The sequence below is a fragment of the Trichechus manatus genome, unplaced genomic scaffold (genome assembly GCF_000243295.1).
Source record: "Trichechus manatus latirostris isolate Lorelei unplaced genomic scaffold, TriManLat1.0 scaffold00087, whole genome shotgun sequence".
Taxonomy (NCBI): Eukaryota; Metazoa; Chordata; class Mammalia; order Sirenia; family Trichechidae; genus Trichechus; species Trichechus manatus.
The window spans coordinates 9817424-9825598 of record NW_004444023.1 but is presented as its reverse complement, the minus strand read 5'-3'; the positions used below and the strand labels follow the sequence as shown (position 1 = coordinate 9825598).

General features: G+C 41.7%; 1 long non-coding RNA gene across 1 annotated transcript; it reads left to right on the top strand.

The window, feature by feature from the left end:
* Positions 1-4682: 4682 nt before the first annotated feature.
* Positions 4683-7501, top strand: LOC111821492 (uncharacterized). Its single transcript, XR_002824895.1, has 2 exons — positions 4683-5065; positions 5159-7501. It is a non-coding gene; the product is annotated as an uncharacterized LOC111821492 (long non-coding RNA).
* Positions 7502-8175: the final 674 nt, after the last annotated feature.

Sequence of the window (8175 nt, the reverse complement as noted above, 5' to 3'; positions counted from 1 at the left end):
ATCTGTAAAATTGGCAGGGTGGGGAGTGGCAATCCCATGTTGCATGGTTGCTTTGAGGGTGAGAAATGATGAATGCAAAGATCCCAGCATGTTTCTGGCATGCAGTAGGTGCTCAATTAATGGGCATCATTTGTTCATTCATGACATCACTTGTGCCCCAGTTCTCTAAAGGTACCTGAATGTTCTGATCAGGGTCTCAATGGCCTTTGTCCTTCTCCCTTTCCTCCTCCTCATCCTTATCTGACATCTGAGAAAACGTAGTATGTGTCATGAGTAGGGAAAGGGATGACATGGTAACATGATGTGGTAGGTTCCCCATGGGCAGAAGAAGAATGCACTCAGGGCACCAGCCAAGGGGCCCAAAGAGATGAAAGAAGGTCAGCTTAGAAATGCTATGCCAGTATTTCACAATCTGAAAATCTAGAAGGAAAATGCTTAATGTCAGCACACAGAGTTGTTAGGTGCCATGGAGTCAGTTCCGACTTAGAGCAACCCTATGTACAGCAGAATGAAACACTGCCCGGTCCTGCTTCATCCTCACAATCGTTGTTATGCTGACCGCATTGTTGCAGCCACTATGTCAATCATTGAGGGCCTTCCTTTTCTTTGCTGACCCTATATTTTACTAAGCATGATGTCCTTCTCCAGGAACTGGTCCCTCCTGATAACATCTCCAAAGTATGTGAGATGAAGTCTCGCCATCCTCACTTCTAAGGAGTATTCTGGCTATACTTCTTCTAAGACAGATTTGTTCATTCTTTTGGCAGTCCATGGTATATTCAATAATCTTCACCAACACCATAATTCAAAGACATCAAATCTTCTTTGGTCTTCCTTACTCACTGTCCAGCTTTTGCATGCATATGAGGTGATTGAAAACACCATGGCTTGGGTAAGGTGCACCTTAGTCCTCAGAGCGACATCTTTGCTTTTTAACACTTTAAAGAAGTCTTTTGCAGCAGATTTGCTCAGTGCGATACGTCATTTGATTTCTTGAATGCTGCTTCCATAGGTGTTGATTGTGGATCCAAGTAAAATGAAATTCTTGGCAACTTCAATCTTTTCTCTGTTTATCATGATGCTGCTTATTGGTCTAGTTGTGAGAATTTTTGTTTTCTTTATGTTGAGGTGTAATCCGTACTGAAGGCTGTGGTCTTTGATCTTCATCAGTACGTGCTTCAAGTACTCTTCGCTTTCAGTGAGCAAGGTTGTGTCACCTGCATAATGCAGGTTGATAATGAATCTTCCTCCAATCCTGATGCCCTGTTTTTCTTCATATAGTCCAGCTTCTCGAATTATGTTCTCAGCATAGAGATTGAATAAGTATGGTGAAAGGATACAACGCCGACGCACACCTTTCCTGATTTTAAACCACGCTGTATCCCCTTGTTTTCAAATGACTGCCTCTTGATCTACGTACAGGTTCCTCATGAGCATGATTAAGAGTTCTGGACTTCCCATTCTTCACAATATTACCCATAAATTGTAATACCCACACAGTTTAATGCCTTTGCATAGTCAATAAAACGCAGGTAAACATCTTTCTGGTATTCTCTGCTTTCAGCCAGGATCCGTCTGACATCAGCAATGATACCCTTCATTCCATGTCCTCTTCTGAATTCAGCTTGAATTTCTGGCAGTTCCCTGTTGATGTACTGCTGCAAAAGTTTTTGAATTATCTTCAGCAAAGTTTACCTTACACGTGACATTAAGATTTTGTTCGATAATTTCCGCATTCATTTGGATCACCTTTGTTTGGAATAGGTATAAACATGAATCTCTTCCAGTCGGTTGGCCAGGTAGCTGTCTTCCAAATTTCTTGGCACAGACAAGTGAGCACTACCAGTGCTGCATCCATTTGTTGAAACATCTCAATTAGTATTCCATCAATTCCTGGAGCCTTGTTTTTCACCAATGCCTTCAGTGCAGCTTGGACCTCTTCCTTCAGTACCATCGGTTCTTGATCATATGCTGTCTCCTGAAATGGCTGAACGCCGATCAATTCTTTCTTGGTACAGTGACTCTGTATTCCTTCCATCTTCTTTTGGTACGTCCTGCATAGTTTAATATTTTCCCCATAGAATCCTTCAATATTGAAAGTCGAGGCTTGAATTTTTTGTTTAGTTCCTTCAGCCAAGCATGTTCTTCCCTTTTGGTTTTCTAACTCCAGGTCTTTGCACTTGTCATTATAGTATTTTACTTTGTCGTCTTGAGCCACTCTTCCAAATCTTCTGATCAGCTCTTTTACTTCACCATTTCTTCCATCTGCTTTAGATACTCCACGTTCAAGAGTAAGTTTCAGAGTCTCTTCTGACATCCATTTTGGTCTTTTCTTTCTTTCCTGTCTTTTTAATGACCTCTTGCTTTCTTCATGTATGATATCCTTGATGTCATTCCACAACTCATCTGGTCTTTGGTCATTAGTGTTCAATGCATCAAAATCTATTCTTGAGATGGTCTCTGAATTCAGGTGGGATATACTCAAGGTCATACTTTGGTTCTCATGGACTTTTTCTAATTTTCTTCAGCTTCAACTTGAACTTGCATATAAGCAATTGATGGTCTGTTCCGAAGTCAGCTCCTGGCCTTGTTCTGACTGATGATACTGAGCTTTTCCATTGTCTCTTTCCACGAATGTAGTCTGTTTCATTCCTGTGTATTCCATCTGGTGAGGTCCACGTGTATAGTCACTGTTTATGTTGGTGAAAAAAGGTGTTTGCAATGAAGAAGTCGTTGGTTTTGCAGAATTCTGTCATGCAGTCTCCAGCATCCTTTTTATCACCAAGGCCATATTTTCCAACTACCAATCCTTCTTTGTTTCCAACTTTCGCATTCATTCCAGTCACCAGTAATTATCTGTACATCCTGATTGCATGTTCAATCAATTTCAGACTGCAGGAGTTGGTAAAAGTCTTCCATTTCTTCATCTTTGTCCTTAGTGATTGGCATGTAAATTTGAATAATAGTCATATTAACTGATTATTCCTTGTAAGCCTATGGATATTATTCTTATCACTGACAGCATTATACTTCAGGACAGATCTTGAGCTGTTCTTTTTGAAGATGATTGCAACGCCATTCCTCTTCAAGTTGTCATTTTCGACATAGTAGACCATATGATTATCCAATTCAAAATGGCCAATAACAGTCCATTTCAGCCAACTAATGCCTAGGATATCGACCTTTATGCCTTCCGTTTCACTTTGGATAACTTCTAATTTTCCTAGATTCATACTTCATAATTCCATTTTCTGATTATTAATGGATGTTTGCAGCCGTTTGGTCTCATTTTGAGTTGTGCCACATTGGCAAATGAAGGTCCCTAAAGCTTGACTCCATCCACATCATTAAGGTTGACTCACTTTGAAGAGGCAGCTCTTCCCTAGTCGTGTACATAAACATAGTATAAAATGGCAGTGTCAGAGTTCTTCTAACTTCAGTGGGAGGAGAGAGAATCAACATCAACAGCAGCTCAAAGCTGACTCCTTTGAGATGGAGGTCAGACATACCTACACTCTCAAACCATTTTACCAATTCTAAGGCCAGCCATCCCTCCCATGGCACTCTCTACTTCTCTGCTGGGCTTGATAATTCATTGCACAGGCCACACAAAATTCAGACTCTACTCAGAATTACAAGTTTTCTTAGGGAAGTAACAGGCTACAGTTCAGGGTCAGGATCAATTTAGAAGGAACAGGAACAACTCATGGCACACTTCTTCAATCAGGAAAGCGTCTTCTTGGCCTTGGCCTTAGGCAGGCCTCTGCCACCAGGCCCTGCTCAGGCCCAGCCTCTTGATCTCAGCCTCAACCTTCATTCTTGGTCTTGGCCTGTGCTTGGGCCTGGCCTCTGCCCTGCTTGAGCAAGTGTTACAGCTTTTTGTTTACCTCTGCTGATAAGTGTCCAGAGGCATCCTACTCTTCCAGGAAGCCTCTTGCCCAAAGGCTTTCAGCTCCCTGACCAATCCCCTCCAAGAGTTCCATGCACCTTATTTGCATAGTCCCATCCCCCACTATTATGTTATGTTTGAGCCCATTGTTGCAGCCACAGTGTCAATCCATCTCATCAAGGGTCTTCCTCTTTTTCGCAGACCCTCTTATTTACTAAGCATGATGTCCTTCTCCAGTGGCTGGTCCTCCTGATAACATGTCTAAAGTATGTAAGACAAAGTCTCATCATCCTCGCTTCCAAGGAGCACTCTGGCTGTATTTCTTCCAACACAGACTTGTTCATTCTTCTGACAGTCCATGGTATATTCAATAATCTTCACCAACACAATAATTCAAAGGCATCAATTCTGCTTCAGTCTTCCTTTTTCATTGTCCAACTTTCTCATGCATATGAGGTGATTGAAAATATTATGCCTTAGATCAGGTGCACCTTAATCCTCAAAGTGACATCTTTGCTTTTTAACATTTTAAAGAGGTATTTTGCAGCAGATTTGCCCAATGCACTACATCGTTTAATTTCCTGACTGCTGCTTCCATAGATGTTGATTGTGGATCCAAGTAAAATGAAATTCTTGACAACATCAATCTTTTCTCCATTTATGATGACGTTGTTTATTGGTCCAGTTGTGAGGATTTTTTGTTTCCTTTATGTTGAGGTGTATTCCATACTGAAGGCTGTAGTCTTTGATCTTCATCAGTAAGTGCTTCAGGTCCTCATCACTTTCAGCAAGCATGGCTGTGTCATCTGCATATTGCAGGTTGCTAATGAGTCTTCCACCAATCCTGATGCCACACTCTTTGCACAGTCCCACCCAATCATTTTGTGGGAGTTACCAGACCATGGCTGAAAGGGCCATATAATAGAAATTCACTGCACTGCAGGTAGTGAAGGTGTTCTTTCAGCTTTTTAAGTTTTATGAAATATTTGAAAGATACATGCAAATGTTTTGCAATGTTTACTTTCTTTTATCTTGACTTGCACGTGGAGGGTGGGAGATTATAACACTTTCAGGGCTTAGACTCTGTAGATCTTAACCTTGTCCTGAGAGAGCCTGAGTTCCAACTTCCTGAAGGGGATGCAAATCCAGAACCCAAGGACAAGGACTGCAGAAGAGGTACTTCCACCACCAACACCTCTAGACCCCAGCCCATCCCACAACTCACCTCACAGCCACCTCACATATCCTCTCTGCTTCCCCCAATTGCAGCCCAGCTGCTGACATTCTGGAAGAAGACCTTCGTGAGAGGAAGAGAAGGGGACATCCTGGGATGGGACATGGGGGCACAGACATTTCATAGGCAATGCCTGGGAGGGGATAGACTGGAAATGGTTATGGGGCTTAGGGGTGACACAGAATGCAACCCGATACTGTGTGACCTTGGGTACATCGCTGTCCCTCTCTGAACCTCAAATGCCACTCTGGGAACAGGGGAGGGGCATGCAGGACTGAAGGAATTCAGGATAACTTTCCAAGAGATAAGGAGCTTTGGTGGTTCAGTGGTTAAGAGCTCGGCTGCTAACCAAATGTTGGCAGTTTGAATCCTCCAGCCACTCCTTGGAAACCCTATGGGGAGTTCTACTTTGTCCTATAGTTCTGAGTTAGAATAGAGTCGATGACAACGGGTTTGGGTTTTTTGTTTGTTTTTTCCCCAAGAGATAAAGCCCTCTTGTTCTGGCCCTGCCAGATGTTGCCGTGACAGAAAAAAAGCCTGAGTACATGAACAGCTGGACAGTTGAGTGAGTCCCCTGCTTCTGCCAGAATACCAAAAACTTTCTTGTTGACAAATTTATTCCAGTGGACACTTTATTGTCCTCACATCTCTCAGCTCTCTGCATCATCCCATAGTTGACTTCTCCCTCTAGAAATGCCGCTTCTTGGCTGTTGTGACCTCACTGCCTCCTGGTTTTCTTGCAACCTCATGGAGCCCTTCTTCATGGTCCCATTTGCTAGCTCCTCTTCCTCTGTCTGACCTTCTAGTAGGTATAGGGCTCCAAGTCTCAATGGAGTGCATGAAGAAATGAATAACCTGAAAGTCTCCTCTGCTTCCCTTCATTCATTCACTCTACAAATACTTAGAGGAAGCTCACCATTTATAAAGGCTCCATTTAGGTGCTTCAGATACAGCAGTGAGCAAACCTGTCTCCATCTTCACTGAGCTCACCTTCTAGCAGGTCAGAGACAAAATGCAAATACATGAGTAGTGTCCAAGTGTGCAAAGTGCTGTTATGAAAAATAAAACAATATACAAGGAATCAGGGAGAGTTAGTCTGAATTATAAGGGAGCAGTGGTGAGAAGGTGGCATTTGGGGAGAGACCTGATTGGAGAGAACCATACAAGCAGTTAATAGAGAGGCACACCCTGGCAGAGGAAAGAGCAAGCGCAAAGATTCTGGACAGGAACATGCTTAGTGAGGAAGATGGGTCATGTGGCTGGAGACAAATAAGAGTTAGAGTGTTAGGATAAGAGGCCAGAACTACAGGAAGAGACCAGGTTCTGCAGAGTCTCGGGTTTTATGTCAGCAGGGGACTGAAAATATCTGATTTAAATGTTTCAAGAATTACTCTGGCAACAGTGTGAAAAATTGAGGGAAGGCAAGGGTGAAATCGAGGAGACCAGTCTCCCCTCACTGCTTCTCTCCAGAAGAGCCTTGAAGATGAAAACCCCCAGGCAGTGACATATGCCATTCAAGAACTGGGTGGGGAGTGGCCTCCTCTCCTTCATCCATGTCCAGGGAATTGCAGGACATGAAGGACAGACAACTGAAGAGGACAGGCAGACAAAGAGTCAGGTGCATCCTTTCCATTCCTCCAGGCTTCCCCCACACAAACCACTATTTGTCTCTTACTCTTACCCCACCCTCAGACTGAAGACCCCCATGATGTGACTATGCCCAGCTGAGCTGCTTGATACTCAAACAGGAGACAACCGCACCCCCTTCCTCCTAGACATGAGACTCCCCGAGATGGTCCCAGTATGCATGCTGCTCTCACCATGCATTAGCCCAGAAAAAACCCAGACCCCACGTTTAAGGATGTGGCTAGCAGGGAACCTGGAAGGCACAGGACCTGCTTATGGTCACTAACTAGTGAATTCCTGATACAGACCACCAGGAGATTCTGGGAAATATTTTGAAGAAACCTGATTCTGCAGTCAAAGACTACTAACATCAATATATTTTGAAAATAAAGCAACATGCTTCTAAATAATCAATGAGCTAAAGTAGAGAATAAAACAGATGTGAAAGGATAAATGTAAATATTACACAACAAACAGATAAATTGGGAAAATTACAAATCTTAACTGAAAATATTACAAGAGGAAAAGCCTAAAAATCAATGACCTAATGTAAACCTTCACTGAAAAGCACAATTAAATATAATTTTTTAATCCATTTCCTCAGCTATCATATCCAGAAGTTAGAAAAAATAGCAAATTAATTCAATGAAAGTAGACTGAAAGAAATAATAATGATGAGAGTAATTGCGAAGGAGAACAAAAAATAGAAAAAGCCAAAAAAAAAAAGCTCATTCTCATAAACATTAATCACATGTATAAATCCTAGTCACACTGACCAAGGAGAAAACAAAGAAGGCACACATTACCAATACTAGGGATGAAATAGTGGAGAGCACTAAAGATCTTACAGACTTTCGAGATAAGATAATAACAGAGTTTTATGAACAAATTTATGCCAATATATTAGAAAATGTAGTTAAGATAGACAAAATCATCAAAAATACAACTCACTAAAATAGTCTTAACAATTTAAAAATCTGAATTGTGTTCTATACACTAAATACATTGAATCTGTAATTTAAAATCTTACCCCAATGTAAACTCCAGGTTCAGGAAGATTCACGATTGGTTTCTTCCAGTCACTTACCCATCTCTGAAGCACACACACAAACAAAATTTCCACAAACTTGCCCTGAAAACAGGAAAAGAGGGAATGCTCCCCAACATGTTTTATCAATCTAGGAAAAAATTAATACCAAAATCTGACAAGAAAACTATAAAACATGAAAATCTCTCACATAAACTTAGATGTATGTTCCTAAAAAATGTTCACACACCTATGTTCATGGCAGCATTGTTCACAATAGCAATACGATGGAAACAACCTAGAAGCCCATCAACAGATGAATGGATAAACAAACTATGGTACATACACACAATGGAGTACTATGCAATGAGAAAGAACGATGAATCTGTGAACCATCTC